The sequence below is a fragment of the Triticum aestivum genome, chromosome 6B, assembly GCF_018294505.1.
Source record: "Triticum aestivum cultivar Chinese Spring chromosome 6B, IWGSC CS RefSeq v2.1, whole genome shotgun sequence".
In the NCBI taxonomy this organism is placed as follows: Eukaryota; Viridiplantae; Streptophyta; class Magnoliopsida; order Poales; family Poaceae; genus Triticum; species Triticum aestivum.
The window spans coordinates 722,744,647-722,764,200 of NC_057810.1; the positions used below are offsets into that span (position 1 = coordinate 722,744,647).

At 44.3% G+C, this 19,554-nt stretch overlaps 1 pseudogene; it reads left to right on the forward strand.

Annotated features, from left to right (window-relative positions):
- The first annotated feature begins 1,432 nt into the window (after window positions 1-1,432).
- On the forward strand, window positions 1,433-17,981 carry LOC123139770 (wall-associated receptor kinase 1-like; annotated as a pseudogene).
- The last annotated feature ends 1,573 nt before the right edge of the window (window positions 17,982-19,554 follow it).

The following is a 19,554-nucleotide window of genomic DNA, read 5'->3' on the forward strand; positions in this document are numbered from 1 at the left end:
CGCAGCCGGCAAGGAGCAGCAACGTAGCCAGCAAGCATCAGCAGGAGTAGCAGGCGCGACCGGCAAGGAGGTCCACCTGGACCGAGCCCGTCGCCTGCCTGGAGGAGCCTCGCCTCCGCGCCGAGGCCAGTGCAACCAGCTCGAGCGGGCGCCGCCATGGACAACTGCGGCTGCCGGCCACAGCCACAGTCGGCTTTTACAGGGACTGGATTGCTTTTTTAAAAAATGATGAGGGACTCGATCGCTTTTTAAAAATCTTTACAGGGGTTATGCTGTAAAAATAAGGACACATTTTTAAATCTATAAAAGAACCAGGGGTTGAAGAAAAAATTTACATGAGATTTTTTTTATGAGTAAGAGACACTGACATGTGGGCCCCACATGTCAGTTAACGGTCAAACAAATGGTCAAAACAGACGGTTCGTTTAGGTGGGGGTCCGACCTGTCATAAACCAATTTAATTTCTTAATGACGGGTGTTACGGGTTTTTTGAGACAACCGACGCCGATTTTGGTAGTTATTGTCACAAACAAATTTTTGGTAATTTTTTTTGTAACCCTAACATAAATTGTGGTAGTTTTATGCTATTCACTCAATGCAATTGACATGTTTTTGACCGTTGAGACCCAAAAGTCAGGCCATGGCGATTAGAACAACAACCCCGCATAAAATGGGAGATGTGGCCATTGATGTGGAATTGCATCGGCACTGATATGTATCACCTGTACCGATAACAAGCTCCCACACATCGCTCACGCCCCAGAGAGCTCCTAATTTGCGCTCTTTGCGCCAGTTAACGAGCCCCACAGGCTGGGCCAGCCTAACACGTGAGCTCCTCGCACGTTCAATCGTTGGCTGATAGTTGGATGGTTGACCGTTTAGCATTTGCTAGTCAACCATTGACCGGTTGACTCTTGACTTTTAAGAACAAAATTGTAGATTTGGAGAAGTTCATGATTTACGAAAAATATTCGTGAGCTTGAGATAATATTATGGATTTTTGAAAAAAATTGCGCAGTTGAAAATTGTTTCCGATTGGAAAAAGTTCATGCATTTAAAAAAAAGTTGACGAATTTTAAAACATTGAATGTGGCAGGTGTTACAGACGGCTGCATAGGCGGCTGACCTTTTGTAAGATCAGCCCAGAAGCATAAACGTACGCTGGCATGCAGTAGAAAGAAACCAGAGGCAAACGAAGTCATGCGTGCATTAATCAAGCTAATCTTTGCATTGCAAGGCCTGGTGTTTTCGGGCGGCTAGCATCATCGGCCATTACTCGGCACCAATGACAGCCGACGATCGTCACATCCCATGCATGGGACCGGCATCGGCGTCATGCTTTTAATCCTTGGTTGATCGATATGCCCAGATACAAGTCAGCATATATACATGTGCACTGTGAACGTCTATGTTTTTTTCTATCTACTGTTGATCTTACATCCCGGACATAACCACTGAGGTCTTTGGCCTGTATCCCGGAGACAATGGAATCTATACCTATGCTATCCACTTCGACGTCACCATGAAACCAGGTATGAACGACGCCTATAACATGTCATGGGAGGCCCCTGTTAAAGGTCTTATGGCCTCTGAACAAACAAGATCGTTCGTTGTTGGTTGTGGTGTGCGTGTCTACTTGTTTGGCCATAATACCAACGATCCCATCGGTAGTTGCATGAGTATTTGCCTAGACGACAAAGAGGCCATGAAGGAGGCAAATGCAAAGCACTATGGCTTTGTTGGGATGGGTTCTTGTTCCATTTATTTGCAGAAAGACGTGCCAGCCTTTGGGTTAACAGTTGACCGCCTCAAAGGCGTCTCAGCACTATCAAGCCAACGTCAAGGGCTCTCTAATACTATCAAAGTTTTCCTGGCGGGGGATTACAATTTTCATGTTACCGACATCTATTCAAGTCGGATAGACGAAAGAAACATTCAGGCAACAATTCTTCGAATGGCCATCACGGATCAACGAAGATGTGAAAGTGCTAAGAAGAAAAGGTCAAGCTATGCTTGTGGCGATAACAGCGATTGCATGGATGTGGAGGCTACTCCTGTCAGTGCCGCCCTGGCACAAACGACCACAATCCGTACCTTACAGATGGTTGTCAACTACCAGGTCAGCAATCTAGTCTTTAATCGGGAATATAAAAATATTGACCTGCCATGTCATCAATATTGGACTCATATATGCATCATTGAATATTATTATGGTAATTTTTGCACCAAGATTGTAACTTTTCTTCTCCTTTTTATGCTCACCATCACTTTTTCATTGGGACAAAATTAATAACTTTGCATCTAGGTAAAATATAGCCACTGCTACAACAAGACAAGCACTAATTGTTTTCTTGCCCCAAGACCCAAATTGCCTGTCACGGAAATTCGAAAATCAGTACACACCGTTTCTTCAAAATATTATGACACACTAGGATGTACTACAATATTTGATTATATTGTTCACTAGTGCTACATGGCGGTTTACTTAACTAACAGCTCTCCTATTGTCTCTAGTACAGTGGAGAATTCTTGTCAAGGTGCCAGTAAGACTTAAGTTGTTTTCGTCAATGTCCACCCAATTAATGGGTCTGGTTTACAACAAGTTGCACGTTTCTTTATAAGGCTAGTCACAATGGGGAGTAACTAGTGTCATGCATATGAAATTAGTCTATGTTATTATCTTCATAGTGCAAAGTGTCATAGAGATAGTATCATAGATGGGTGCATTAGTTAGCTTGTAGACTCATTATTTTGGGTAGAGCTATGTGATGGTAAGATAATATGTTACCACCATCATCTCTTTCCTCATTTAATACAATACCATATCTCAAATGTGCCATTTGGCATTGCATAGGATGCATCACTACTAGGGAAAAGCCTAACAGTAGCGCGGGTTTTAGGTATAACAGTAGCGCGGGTGCCCGCGCTACTGATACGGTGCTACAACTAACTGGTAGTAGTAGCGCGGGTGCCACCCGCGCTACTACTACGTCCGTTAGTAGTAGCGTGGATACCACCCGCGCTACTGCTAACTAATTAGAAAATAAAAAAATAAATTCCAGCCATTGCTACTACTGCTAGGCGTCATCGTCCTCTTCATCCATGGCCAATGCTGATCCTGGAGGGGATGAAGTCGTCCATGGAGATGGTGCTTCCCCAACCAACTCTTCTCCACACCTTTCCTTTGCTGCTACTACAAAGAAAGAGATAAGGATTAGAAGAGGAAGAGAGAGATAGAGAGGAGTAGGTGCAGCAACGCACCAGTGGCCGACGGAGTTGGAGCCGAAACCCTAGATGACGCCATGGGTTGCGTCCATCAGAGATCTGGCCATCGTCATGGGCGGCGCTCTGCTGGATCTTCCTCTCCTTCCAGCAGCGGAGGAGGTGGAAGGAGGGGCAATGGAGGAGGAGGAGGAAGGAGGGCTACGGTGGAAGAGGAGGTCGCCGAATTTGAGGGAGACGTCGAGGTGCGAGGCAGGCAGTTGCGGTGGGCGAGGAAGGGCGTCGCAGGTGGGAGGGAGAAGTGAAATCGAGAGAGTGTGGGTCTGGGATTGGGCCTCCATGCGCTATGTTTATACATGTGTCGGTGGGTTGGTAATAGTAGCGCTGGGTTTATACCCACGCTACTACTATGACATGTCCCGTGGTGCACGGTGCAGACCACTTAGTAGTAGCGTGGGGTTTATAACCCGCGCTACTACTATCAACTTAGTAGTAGCGTGGGTTTATAACCCGCGCTACTACTACGGCTGGTCCCGGAAGGCACGGTGGAAATCACTTAGTAGTAGCGAGGGGTAAAAACCCGCGCTACTACTATCAACTTAGTAGCAGCGTGGGTTTATAACCTGCGCTACTAGTAATTAGCTGTAGCGAGGGGTATAAACCCGCACTACTAGTAAGCGTCTGCCTATAAGCTTTTCCCTAGTAGTGCATGCTACTACATATATTACTCCCACTATGATTAGTCTAATGTTCTAGCTAGCAATTAAAATGGTATCATTAATTAATGCTATAGATGTGACATTCATTCCCATGCTCCTAATGTAACTTCTCATGTGCCAATTCCCCAGCGTAACTTCTTCCTTTGTCAATCTACCTGCAGAAAGTTACAATCCCAATCTCGAAGGAGGTTGCAAGAGATTATGCGGGAACACTAGCATCCCCTTCCCTTTTGGCCTTGAAAAGGGTTGCTATGCTACTGAAAAGTTTCGACTTAATTGTACATCAGAAAACATCACAATTCTTGATCAAAGGGCCAAACACATTGTGGCCAACATTTCAGTGAATGAAGGATGTCTCAGTGTTAGGGAAACGCAAAAAAACTCGGGCTACAACGACGAAGAGCTCACAGTACTAGTTCATACAGGCGAGGGGAGAATTGAACTAGGTGGCAACTATGAGGAAGATGGTTTTTATTTATCAGAAGAATACAATATGAAGATGTGGTGGTCTGTTGATAATTTAACCTGTCCAGTAGCTATGAGTAACCAAAGATGGGCTACATACGCATGCCGTAGTGTCAATAGCAAATGCATTCCTGTCACCCGCGACCTTAGTAATGGGACGACGCAGCTTGGTTATCGTTGCCAGTGCTCTCACGGTTATGAGGGAAATCCATACAGACTGGATGGATGCACAGGTAAGCACACTGCAACTTCCATTACAAATTTATATCCAACCACATGCATGATTTTCCTAGTACATGAAATGATTGATTGAAATATTGACAATGATACGTCTAGCGGGATTAATGTGTTGCAATTCTTCAGTCATCTTGATGCAAAGAGTTGGTTTTCTTTTTTAGTGGAGTTGTGCTAAATAGGTGGATACTATAAATACTCATTGAACTGGCTCAGTTTAGTTGTGTGCATCACATGATGTAGAGAGCGGGAGGGTGATCCTTTTATTACTTCAAAAGGTACCTTATGCTAAATGACTTTAGGCACACACCAGAACTAGAGTTTACCTAATTCATGGACATGCCAAAATAGTGCTTAATCCCTAATTGAGCTTTGTTGGTTGAGCTAACGCTGAATACCACCATCATGTATACAATTAATGTTATACAATCATTTTTCTTTTTTCTTTTAGAATGTGTGCAGGCAAAACTTCAAGAACTTTAGTGGCCATGGCATACACATAAGGATGTAAGTTTGCCTCACAGAAATGAAAAATAAAATTATATTAACATATATGGCATTAAACATATTTGTGTAATGTTATTTTTCTATAGTGTTCGGTTGTTTACAAAGATGTACTTAGAAGCAATAATGGCCCATGTAGAATTTTGGAGAACGCGTTGATGTATGGAGGTAGTTTCTGTGTGTGTATAGGATGGTTGGTAGGCCAAGGGTAACCTAGCCTTGGTTGCACATTTACTACCAATTATTTTCATGCATCAATCATTTCTCACATACCTACAATTTACAGATCACTAGTAGAAAAAGGGGCAAATCTGAGACACATTAGTGCCGGTTTGATGTTGAGCCGGCACTAATGAGTCCATTAGTGCCGGTTCCAACGGCTAGCCGGCCGCTCTCATTAGTACCGGTTTGTGGCGAACCTTTAGCACCGGTTCGTGTCACGAACCGGTGCTAAAGAGGGTGGTGGCAGGGTGTTGTCAGTCTGGTGCCCCTCCAGCACCTTTAGTACCGGTTCATGGAACGAACCGGTACTAAAGGTCGACGTACATAAACCCTTCGTCCACCCGAGCCACTCTGTTCATCCCCTTTCCCCTCACTCTTCCTCTGTTCTTCCCCTCTCTTCCTCGATCTCCTCACAAATTTTGCCCAAAATTTGTCAAGATTTGAAGGCCCCCATCCATTCAAATGATCACAAAGGTTAGCAGCTTTGTCCTTTCAACTCTCATTGCTAGATTAGCTCTTGCAATGCTTTGTATAGTGATTAATTTGGGAGGAATTATAATTTGCTAGTATTTGATTTATATGCAATTTGAGGTCAAAAGTAACACTTAGTTTGCATATGTAGGTGTGGTTTACTTAGTGCCTTCTAAATCTCCGTCGTAACGACCATCGATCTCCCGCACCGTCCCGTCGCCAGCACCACCTTGTGGTGAGGCTCTTGTTCATGAATGTTTTACATTACCAAATTGATGTTTGTGTGATTTGGATATATAGTTACTCGTATAATTATCTTACCCGTACGTTGTTTGTTATACATAGTGCCATTATTTTGATATCCGTCCCCGTCGGCCCTCGTCCTTGTTATGATTCGGATGTGGTATATTTTTTTCTAAAACTAGTTGTTGCATTTCGTGTTTATGACAAATTATGCCCATCAAGTTGACATAGATATTTTTATCTAGGAGGTATGTGAACCGGAAATTCCAACCGACCCTATTGTCGAGAGGTTAAATTTAGTTGAAAGAAAAAACGAGTATTTGAAAGAAAAATTGAAAAGAATTGAGGGGGAGAAGATGGAATTGGAGTTGCATGTTGCCGATGTCGTAGATGATCACAAGATCAGGATGGAGAAAATGAGGTTGAAGATTAGAAAGATTAGAAAATATGCCATTGATAGTGTGGCTTGGTATCATTATGCTGTTGGATCAATTGTTACCTTAGTTGCGATCTTGATCGCATTTGTTGTTGCACTTAAATTCTTTAGCTAGAGAGTTATTTGTATGTTGCATTTAATTAAGTGTTGTATATGAACTTTATGTATGAACTTGTATTAATTTGGTCTATTCGGTGTTGTGTAATGAAGATGAGCCGACAATGGATGTATGATGATCAATGCTCTCCCGAGTTCATTAATGGCATGCATACTTTTCTGCTTGCCGCTGAGGCAAACAAGCGGGCGGATGGTTTTATGCCTTGTCCATGTGCTGGCTGTAAGAATGGTCACAATTACTCTACGTCAAGAACCATTCACGTCCACCTATTTGAGTCCGGTTTCATGCCCCACTATAATGTTTGGACCAAGCACGGAGAAAGAGGGGTTATGATGGAAGACAATGAAGAAGAAGAGGACGACGACGGCTATCCTGGCCATGGGTTCCCTGAATACGATGATACAACAATGGGGGAAGAAGCTGAGCCGGCAATGCGGGAAGAAGCTGAAGAAGAGGCATCAGATGAGCCCGCTGATGATCTAGGTCGGGCCATTGCCGATGCAAAGAGAAAATGCGCAAGTGATCTGGAGAGGACGAAGTTGCAGCACATGTTAGAGGATCACAAGAAATTATTGTACCCGAATTGGAAAGCTGACAAAAAAAAGTTGGGCACCACACTTGAATTGCTGCAATGGAAGGCAGAGAATGGTGTATCTGACAAGGGATTTGGAAAGTTGCTGGTAATGATAAAGAATATGCTTCCAAAGGACAACGAATTGCCCGAGAGTACATATGAAGCAAAGAAGGTTGTCTGCCCTCTAGGGTTAGAGGTGCAGAAGATACATGCATGCCCTAATGACTGCATCCTCTACCGCGGTGAGTACGAGGATTTGAACGCTTGCCCGGTATGTGGTGCATTGCGTTATAAGATCAGTCGCGATGACCCTGGTGATGTCGAGGGCCAGCGCCCGAGGAAGAAGATTCCTGCCAAGGTGATGTGGTATGCTCCTATAATACCACGGTTGAAACGTTTGTTCCAAAACAAAGAGCATGCGAAAGCGATGCGGTGGCACGCAGAAGAACGTAAGAAAGACAGAAAGTTGAGAGTACCCGCTGACGGTTCGCAGTGGAGAAAAATCGAGAGAAAGTACTGGGAGGAGTTTGCAGATGACCCAAGGAACGTATGGTTTGGTCTAAGCGCAGATGGCATTAATCCTTTTGGAGAGCAGAGCAGCAACCATAGCACGTGGCCTGTGACTCTATGTTTGTATAACCTTCCTCCTTGGTTGTGCATGAAGCGGAAGTTTATTATGATGCTCATCCAAGGCCCTAAGCAACCCGGCAACGACATTGATGCGTACCTAAGGCCATTAGTTGAAGAACTATTACACCTGTGGAATGGAACAGGTGTACGTGCGTGGGATGAGCACAGACAGGAAGAATTTGACCTAAAGGCGTTGCTGTTCGTGACTATCAATGATTGGCCTGCTCTCAGTAACCTTTCAGGATAGACAAACAAGGGATACCGCGGATGCACGCACTGTTTGGATGATACCGATAGTATATATTTGGATAGTTGTAGGAAGAATGTGTACCTGGGACATCATCGATTTCTTCCGACAAGGCATCCCGTAAGAAAGAAAGGCAAGCATTTTAAAGGTGAGGCAGATCACCGGACGAAGCCTCACCACCGTACTGGTGCTGATGTACATGATATGGTCAAGGATTTGAAGGTAATCTTTGGAAAGGGTCCTGGCGGACAACCTGTTCCGAAGGACGCTGACGGACGCGCACCCATGTAGAAGAAGAAATCTATATTTTGGGACCTACCATATTGGAAAGACCTAGAGGTCCGCTCCGCAATCGACGTGATGCACGTGACGAAGAATCTTTGCGTGACCCTGCTTGGCTTTTTAGGTGTGTATGGGAAGACAAAAGATACATCAGAGGCACGGGAGGACCAGCAACGTATGCACGGAAAAGACGGCATACATCAGGGTCAGGCCAGCTATGCTCTTACCAAAGAAGAGAAGGAAATCTTCTTCGAATGCCTTCTCAGCATGAAGGTACCGTCTGGCTTCTCGTCGAATATAAAGGGAATAATAAATATGGCAGAGAAAAAGTTCCAGAACCTAAAGTCTCATGACTGCCACGTGATTATGACACAACTCCTTCCGGTTGCATTGAGGGGGCTTCTACCGGAAAACGTTCGATTAGCCATTGTGAAGCTATGTGCATTCCTCAATGCAATCTCTCAGAAGGTAATCGATCCAGAAATCATACCAAGGTTACAGAATGATTTGGTGCAATGTCTTGTCAGTTTCGAGTTGGTGTTCCCACCATCCTTCTTCAACATCATGATGCACGTCCTAGTTCACCTTTGCGAAGAGATTAACATTTTGGGTCCTGTATTTCTACACAATATGTTCCCCTTTGAAAGGTTCATGGGAGTCTTGAAGAAATATGTTCATAACCGTGCTAGGCCAGAAGGAAGCATCTCGAAGGGCCATGAAAATGAGGAGGTCATTGAGTTTTGTATTGACTTTATTCCTGACCTTAAGTCAACTGGTGTTCCTGAATCGCGGCATAAGGGCAGACTGGATGGAAAAGGCACGCTAGGAGGGGATCAAATAATATGTATGGACGAGCATTCTCTCACTGAAGCATACTACACAGTTCTACAGAATTCCGCCTTGGTGGCTTCGTATATGGAGGAACACAAGAATTTTCTACAGTCCAAACACCCGGAGAAGTCTGACGACTGGATTACACGCGAACAAACGAGGACTTTCGCCAGTTGGTTGCAGAAACGTGCCCTGAATGATGGCGATATTCAAAATGACCTGTACTCGCTGTCCCAGTTACCATCTTCGAATATAATGACTTTCAAAAGGTACCAGATAAATGGGAATACATTTTACACGATCGCCCAAGATAAGAAGAGCACCAACCAAAACAGTGGTGTCCGCTTTGATGCAACAACCAACACGGGAAAGGAAACATATTATGGTTACATAGTGGACATATGGGAACTTAACTATGGAGGTGATTTGAAGGTCCCTTTGTTTCGGTGCAAATGGGTCAATATGACACGAGGCGAGGTAAAGGAAGACCCGCAGTACGGAATGACAACAGTGGATCTCAACAATCTTGCGTATGCAGATGAACCAATTTCCTAGCCAATGATGTGGCGCAGGTTTTTTATGTGAAAGACATGTCTACCAGGCCGAGAAAAAGAAAAGATAAGGAAGCGAATGGATCATACGAAGAGCCAAAGCGCCACATAGTTCTTTCAGGAAAAAGAAACATCGTGGGAGTGGATGACAAGACAGACATGTCAGAAGATTATGAAAAGTTTGATGAAATTCCTCCATTCACAGTGAATATTGACCCGAGCATCGAGTTAAATGATGAAGATTTTCCATGGCTACGGCGCAAAGGGACACACGCGAAGAAAAAGTTTCACACCCAAAGATCTGGGATGTGATCGGCTTCACTATCATCACTTTGTTCTGTGTTTCACACCCAGGAGGGAATCTCTGTAATAGTTAGGGTAGTTATGTGTTTTGGCATTTGAAACCCGAAGAAATTTTATGTGCAAACAAATTCTTTTCATGCATTTACTGATTTTTTTTCCAGCTAAATGACCCTGAAATTAAAAAGCATTTCAAATGAACTCAGAAAAGGTTGAAAGTTGGCATGGTATCATAATTTCATACAAATAGCATGTGCAAAAAAGTAGAGAGGGCTACGACAAAAACTGGATGCACTTCATGTACAAAATGAACAATCTCTTTCAAAGCATGAGGGTTTCCGACGAAAACTGAACTGTTACAAAGGCATTTCATTTTTTAAATAACCTAAGCATTACCAAATTGAATATAATGATAAAACACACTAATATTAAACATAAGAAAAAAGAATGACTGAAAAAACTTTTTTCAAAGTTAAGTTATTCACAAACTAGTGATTCACACAAATTTTAAATAATTCAAAATTTAAACTATTCAAATTTGAAAACTACCGGCACTAACAGAAAGTTTGTAATTTTTTGTACCTAAAGCAAAAATATTCACAAAGAAACTCTAAATACAGCAAAAAACAACTCAAAAATAAATAAAACAAAAATAAATAAAGCGAAAAAAATTAAGACAATAAAAAAGTCCGCCTACTGGGCCAAAGCGGCCTGCATACGACTAGGAACACAACCTTTTGTTGGGCCAGGATGCAGGCCCGCAAAGGCCCAGTAGGCCCACTAGGCAGAAGAGGACAGGTAGGCCCAGTAGGCCTGCTTAGGAGATGAGCTCGAGAGAGCTACAACACTGGGGCTTATAAACCAGTGCGGTAGCCCCTCGGCTAGCGAGGTGGGACTAAACTTGCGCACCGCCTGGAGCCAGCGCACCCCCTTTAGTACCGGGTCGTGTTTCCACCCGGTACTAAAGACCCCCCCCTTTAGTACCGATTGGAGCCACCACCCGGTACTAAAGGGGGTGCGCTTCCCGCCGCTTGGCCTGGCCAAAACAGACCTTTAGTACCGGTTGGTGGCTCCAACCGGTACTAAAGGTCCATCCTATATATACAACACTTAAAAAAATTCAGTTTCCCTCTGTTTCCTCCCTCCGTCGCGCCGCGCTGCCCCGATCGACGCCGTCCCCTTCGACGTCGCCGCCCCCGTCCCCGTCGTCCCCGTCGTCCCCGTCGCCGCGCCCCGCCCCGTCCCGTCGCCCCGGCCGCCCCGCCCCGTCGTCGCCGCCCCGTCCCCCCGGCCGCCCCGCCCCGTCGTCGCCGCCCCGTCCCGTCGCTCCATCGTCGTCGCCCCGTCCCGTCACCCCGTCCTCGCCTCGCCGGTGAGCTCGCCCCGGCCGCCATGTCCACACACACACAGACACTACACACACACACACACACACACACACACTACACACACACACACACACTACACACACACACATTACTTTGTTTGTTATAAATTTTTCTGTTTTTTAGTTATAGAAATGTTACAAATTATTCTGTTTTTTAGTTATATAAATATTAGAAATGTTAGTTATATAGAAATGTTATAAATGTTTTCTGTTTTTTAGTTATAGAAATATTTATAGAAATGTTAGCAATTTTTCTTTTTTTTAGTTATATAAATATTAGAATTGTTATAGAAATGTTAGTAATCAGGAAATTGTAGAATTAGTTTTAGTTAGATGAATTAGATTAATGTCAAATTGTTAGAATTTGCATATATATAGAATTTTAGTTATCACAATCCAATCATTTAAAAAATGTTACTTTTTGCGGGCATATAGTATTTGTTCTCGACGATATGCCCGACCCGCATCCTCGCCGTCGACCCGTTCGCGACGACGTCCTGCTTCAGGGGACCCATGTCCGGGACTGGACTCCGCCGGGCTGGCACTGGGAGGTGCTACCTGGAGGGTGTGCACCGCCCGCGCCCTAGGAACCGCGAGTGGCGCCCTAGATTCTTCTGTAGTACTCGATCTTTATTAGGTACCTAGCCAGTGATGTATTCGATATATAATATTCGAGACAATGTATTCGAGATTATATATATTAAGACGATGATGTATTCGAGATTACATATATTAAGACGATGTATTCAAGATTATATATATTAAGACGGTGTATTCGAGATTATATATACAGACAGCAGGACAAAGCGAGGCCCGGGCAGATTGTTGAAGGAAGGTGTAAAGTACAACATCGAATCCATCAAACCTAGTGGCGAACCCCTCACGCCTAAGAACATTGCGAACAAGTAGACTCGTCGGTGCGGAGTTCTTGTGAAGGACAAACTCCCGATCTCCATTCAAGAATGGAAAGAGCCAAAGACTAAACATCCAGGTGTTACTTGGGTCAACGACAGAGCCAAAAAAGTCCTTTGGAAATCTCTGATGGAACATTTCACCCTACTAGATCATTTCACTGAAGCAGATGTGGAGAAAGTCAAGGGCGCTGCTCTTAAGAAGATGGAAATTGCATTCAACACCCACAAGAAAACTGTACGGGCCAACTACCTCGCTAATGGAAGGAAGACTCCAGAATTCACGGGAACACTGGAGAAGCAAAGAGAGCACTGGGACGATTTCGTGACCTTCAAGGATTCAGAATTAGCTAAGGAACGGTCGATGAAAAACAAGGCAAATGCCGCAAAAAAGACGCAGTTCCATAGGCTGGGTCCAGGTGGCTACGCGGTGGGATTGCCTAAGTGGGATAAGTCTGAGCAAGAGATGGAGGATGCAGGGGTCACACCGGTTACTAGGAACTGGCCCCCCAGGTGCAGAACTTGGTTCTATGCGCATGGGGGGCGTTGGACCCGAAGACAGGCGCCGTTTCGAAGAAGGCAAGTCTAAAAGGAGCCAAACAAAAGATAATTGACGCAATAAAAGAAGCTCGAAAGGGGGTGTTCACGCCCAACAGAGAGAACGACGAGCTTACGCGCGCCCTGGGAAATCCTGAACACCCGGGAAGAACACGAGGCAAGGGCGTTATTCCCTGGTATGAGGGCTTTTCAGAATGGAACGAGGACTACAGGTCCCATGCAAGAAGGAAGATGGAGGAGGAGAAGAAAAGGAAGCTGGAGGAGGAGTAGAGGAAGCAGGACGCAGAACGCCTTCAAGGCCTAGAAGCTAGGCACGCGGACCTGGCACTCAAATTCCAGCAACAGCAGGAGCAGATCGACCCACTTAGCCAGGAAAGGGGGTCTCAGCAGCGGCAACAGCAAGCGGATGATCGTCCAGCATTGGATAGCACTGTCCCATCCATGCCGAGAAGCAGCGTTGGTTCTTCCCCGGGCGACGCACTGCTGGATACACCCTGTGGATGACATCATAGAGAACACTAACTGTGAGCTACACTCCAAAATGAAGAACATATCCATGAAGGTGGCGGACGGCGTTGCTTTTCCAGTTACCCCCGAAGCAACCTTCCATTGCATCCTGATTCCAGAGGGCTATACTCGTGTCATGGTTGATGAAGTGGTGGACCCATATTCGGGGCTACAACTTGACATTCCTGGAGGTGAAGACGAGCGCACACTAGGAGAGGCCATACATCGTATCATCCTATGGAGAAAGGATTACATCATCTTTCGAAGTCCACCGACACCGCGTCGTTTGCCGACTTCGCCACCGAGTCAGCAGACTCCCGCTCCTCCAAGTCCACGAACGCGTGAGAAGACTCCTCCTCGAAGTCCGCCACCTCCTCCAAGTCCCCGAACGCGTGAGCTGACTCCTCCGGTTTCAAGTCCGGCACAGCGTCATGCCACTTCTCCGGTTTCAAGTCCGGCACCGTGTTAGGCCACACCTCCTACTTCAAGTCCGGCACATCGTCAGGCCACTTCTCCTGGTCCAACTCAGCCACGTCAGCCGTCTCCGCCGTCTCAGCAACCGCAGAAGAGACATGCCGCAGCTATGGTGCGTAGCGGTACGAGTCGAGGTAGTTCAGGAAGTACAGGCGGAGACAAGCGATATAAATATGGTCCAAGCCTCGCTCCTCTTCCTCAGAGGCCTTACGACATGACCGAGGAGCAAAACGCAGCCATAGTGCAGGCCCAAGTGGACGCCCATTTTGGACCGAAACCGGCACCGCCGCCAAAGGAGAATGTGCCTGAGAAAGTAATTGACCACTTCATTCATATGGCTAGAGAACCAGCTCCCAAGCCTGTTGACTCGGACTATGAGCGCCAAATCAGGAAACTACATCGAGAACGGCTAAAGAAGGAAGCGAGCTCGAGCTCGAGCTCGAGCCAACAAGCAGCGGGCAATAAATGTGGAAAAACTGTTCCCCAGCTGGGAGAACAGGCGGCGCAATCGATCCCCCCGCTTGTTGTGCCAACAACACATAGGAGGAGGCCGCGCGCCCAATATTATTGTGGCAAACCGTTAAAGTTCCCCAGCTAGGCGATGTGGTAATAACGGAGGAGCATATAATGCAGGCTGAAATGCTCAAGATCTCTGTTGGACAACTCCTCGAAATTGAGCCCATGTCTCCTCTTAGAGAGGAGGAAGTAAAATGGAAATATGCCCGGGGCAAACCTTTGGTCAAGCCAGACAAGGTCAAGAACCTCCCAACGAGAATGTATGAATTGCATCAATGGTACATGAACGTTACCAAGATTTCCAATCGAGAGTCCCTCATGGTGAATGTCAAGAAGGAGCATTACTACCATGAGAAAGCTCTGTGCGTTGAGTATTCAAAACTATTTTAGTTATACAATCAAGACGCACTCGACAAATCTCTCGTCAGTTGCTATTGTTTGTAAGTGATTTCTTTCTGTAATTTTTGATCAATCATTACATGTAATTATCCTCACTATATATTATTTTCTGTGGTATTATATGCAGGATGAAGATGTATGAAATGAAAAAATCTGGACGCTATGGCATTGGGTTGATTGACCCAAATACCATTAATGAGTACACATGGAATCTTGCAACTTCTAAAGCAGGTGTAGAGGACAGCATGCTAGAGTTCTTGAAGCGCCTCAATACCAATGAAGATATACTACTTCCTTACAACTTCACGTGAGTTAATACAAATTCTGTTTTTGCTTACTAGCTAGCTAGATGTTAATAACTAAGTGTATACGGTTTACGATATATAGTTGATTAATTTTATGCACATGCCCGCTTAATTAAGACATGCAAACGTGTGCGCATGCAGTTTCCACTGGATCTTGTTAGTCATTAAAGTTGACAAAGGAACAGTTGAAGTACTCGACTCGCTACTTAAAGAAGATAAAGACCACACCATCATGAAGGGGATAGTCAACAGGTAATTTCAATCATTATTAACTATATCTCGGCCTATTATTAGTTCGTCATTTCCTGATATGAACTATTTAATAACCCCTTTATTGATTTTCTTTGCCGGCGGGCAGGGCTTAGGCAAAGTTCATCAAGGTGACTCCAGGCAGTTGGGCAAAAAAGTTGTTTTGGCATCGACCAAGGGTAAGTAATTAAGTAGTACTAGCTAGCTAGCCATCTCTTTAATTCTTGTTTCAATACCATTAATTAATTATCATGCTTGATTAATTATTATCCGATTCAATTCCATACTCGTAAAGGCCCTGAAGCAGGTGCCGGGGAATGATCTGTGTGCATTCTACGTTTGCGAGAACATTCACATGATGGCGTCCGAAAGGAGCAGATCTCAAAGACAGGAATGGGTACGTTGTCAGAACTCTATTCACACCATTATCGATATCTTATAACACAACTAATACACATGCATATTGATCTCCTTCTGAACAGTTCAGAGAGGTGCGGGATAAGCTCCTACCCGAGGAGTGCATACAAGCACTTCAAGAGAAAATAGCCGGATTTTTGCTCGAACGGGTCATAGATCCCAAAGGAGAATACTATTACCCGCTATCGCCCCCATGAACCACTTGTCATCGTGCATGCTCCGAAGGCACCAAGGCAACATGTAGGAGAAATTGTATATGTATATACATGTGTAGGTGTGAATAGTTAATGGTGTTGGCTGTGAGACATTCGATGATATTATATATATATATATATATATATATATATATACATACATACATATATATATATGCGGTTCTACGTACGAGAAAATCTATTTATATATATATATATGCATAACGTGTACAATTTGTAGTATCATGAAATACCAGCAAACAAAAAAGAATTAAATGGAAAATAAAGCCAAATTGAAAACACAAAATTAAAGCAAAAATCTAAAAAAAAATCACCCAAACATTTACCAAACGGTACTAAAGCCCTACACGCACACGGGCCTGGGTCGTGCCACGTGGTGGCTCTTTAGCGCCGGTTCGTGACGAACCGGTACTAAAGGGGGGGGGGGGACCTTTAGTCCTCACTCTTTAGTGCCGGTTGACGAACTGGCACTAAAGGCCGTCACGAACCGGCACTAAAGGCCGTTTCTGCACTAGTGGATGTCAATGAGTGTTTGTTGATATATACTTGCAATGGCACATGCAAAAATTATCCTGGAAGCTACAATTGTGAAAGCTGCACTCATGGAAAAGAGTTTGATCAAATAAAAGGGAGATGTGTGACATCAGCAAAAAGACGCAATCTTCTCTTAGGTAAGTCATATCGAAATTAATTATCTCAATAGAATTGCAACTTGCAAAGGACATGTTTTAACATCTACTACTAGATGTATAGGTATTGCAATTGGAATTAGTTGTGGCCTTGGTGCCATAATACTTGCGCTTGGTGCAACAATACTCATCAGCAAGTGGAAGATAGGCATACAAAAGAGAATACGAAGGGCATACTTCAAGAAGAATCAAGGCCTACTCTTGGAACAACTAATATTAGATGAAAGTGCAACAGATAAAACAAAGATATTCTCCTTGGAGGAATTAGATAAAGCAACCAACAACTTTGATGTCAGTCGTATTCTTGGTCGTGGAGGGCATGGCACCGTTTACAAAGGGATTCTATCCGATCAACGTGTAGTGGCCATAAAAAGGTCTAAGCTGGTGGAGCAAACTGAGATTGACCAGTTTATCAACGAGGCTGCCATCTTGTCACAAATCATTCATCGGAATGTGGTCAAGCTTTTTGGTTGTTGTCTCGAAACAGAAGTACCTTTGCTAGTTTATGAGTTCATATCCAATGGCACACTATATGATCTTGTTCACATTGATGTAAGTGTTAAATGCTTACTTTTATGGGGTGATCGCATTAGAATTGCTGTAGAAGCTGCAGGCGCTCTTGCTTATCTCCACTCAGCTGCTGCTATACCAATTTTCCATAGAGATGTCAAATCTTCCTATATACTCCTAGATGGCAATTTTACTACCAAGGTTTCTGACTTTGGTGCTTCGAGGTCTTTATCGCTTGATCAGACACATGTAGTGACAATTGTACAAGGAACTTTTGGTTACTTAGACCCCGAGTACTACCACACCGGGGAGCTAAGTGAGAAGAGTGATGTTTATAGCTTTGGAATTATACTGGTGGAGCTTCTGGTGAGAAAGAAGCCAATTTTTATTAATGGGCAAGGTATAAAACAAAGCTTGGCTCATTACTTTGTGGAAGGACTTCAGCAGGGAGTCCTCATGGAAATCATTGATCCCCAAGTTGCAGAAGAAGCGAACCAGAATGAAATTGATGGCATTGCCTCAGTTGCAGAAGCATGCTTGAAAACCAAAGGAAAAGAAAGACCTACCATGAAAGAGGTAGAAATGAAGTTGCAACTCCTGAAAGCTAGAAGATTAAGGAGTCAGCTTCCTCCCATAAATGATGGAGAGACCGAGTCATTTGGGTGCCTAAATGGTGCTAACTCTCATGCACAGAGCAACAATATTGTCAGTAATGTTGGCTTAACACCTACATGCAGCTCCGGGAAGTACAGTCTGGAGCAAGAGTTTTTGAACTCGGCCAGCTTTCCACGCTAGCGAAGCACACAATGGAATGATCGTCTGCTTACTAAGCTTCTCAGGTGCATGTCAGTTACCCTACGCATGCTTATATAGAAAAACTATGCAATGTACGTAGTTCCTTTTAGTGGGAGTATGGCATGTAAATTTCCGACTTGTTTTTGTAGCTTATCTTATGTGTATAATTTATTTCGGCGACAACTTATTGCAATTAAGCTACAGTGGTGAATAAAGTTATTTTATCGTTGTTTTTTTTTCTTTTTGAACAAATTTGTTTTTTGCCGTACACATTTCTCACTACTCATTAGCAATAATACTTGAAACTGTAATACATTAGTCATTGGTAATGAGTGGTGAATAAATGTTGGCTTAACACCTACTATTATATTATGGGACGGACTACAATTGATGTGAGTTATGTGTGTTTGTTAGATATAGAAGTTCTACTTCGCCAGAAAAGAGTGCGGAAAAATAATTATGGATTTGTAAAGCCTAAAGCCCAGTTACTATGGCTCCTTATTGTTTATTTTTATATTTTGGGGAAAAAGAATAGTCATTCCTTTTATCTGCGAAATATTTTTCCCCTCCCCTTCCGTGCCGCCGCGCGTGGTGGCCTCAGCCGCGAAGGGTGATTCTTCTCCTTGTCGCCAGCCGGCCGGTAGAGTGCTCTGCCTGGGTAGTTTCCCAGAGGAAGGCCGGAGAGCCCCGCCGTCGAGAAGCAGCATGCGGCTGGAAACGGGGGAGGCAGCTGCTCCGATCGTCATGCGTACTCGCCGCACCGAGGTGCCTGTCGCTGTGCTGGGGTTGCGGTTCCTCTCTGGCGGCGACGCCTAGGACCTCCAAGGTTCCACTTGTCCTCCCCACCATCTTCCCCTCCGACCAACTATCCACTGCTCTGCATACTGTCTGAAATACGCTTTGATAATACATACAGATTAACACCTTTTAACCCTATCATCGATGTACTCCCTCCGTTCGGAATTACTTGTCGCGAAAATGGATGTATCTAGACGTATTTTAGTTCTAAATACATCTATTTTCGAGACAAGTAATTCCGAACGGAGGGAGTAGAACCTACTCCCTCCGTTCCTAAATATAACTATTTTTGGTTATTTCATATGGACTACAACATACGGATGTATGTAGACATATTTTAGAGTGTATATTTACTTATTTTATTTCATATGTAGTCGTTTGTTGAAATCTCTAGAAAGACTTATATTTAGGAATGAAGCGAGTAGAAGTTAGTGACGAGCCACACTGTGAATTAAACTAATGCACGGCAAGTGTACGCCAAATCCTTGCCGAATGGTGCTGCTGGGTATGCCAAATTCGCCTTACGCAGCAGGTCCCAACAACCCACACTAATAGATCGATTAATGGTTAAACTTTGCGTTAGCCGCCCGGACAGCCATACGCATTGTCACTAAATTTCAATCCCCGATGCAGCCTTGGTTAAGGCAGCGGTTGTATATACATGTGGTTGCTGGTGAGTACAGCTACCGTCGATAGAAATACAAATTAGCAATATGTACTTTATATGAGTATGGCGAGACGTCGCTGTAAAGCGTAGCTAACGGTGTATCCCTAG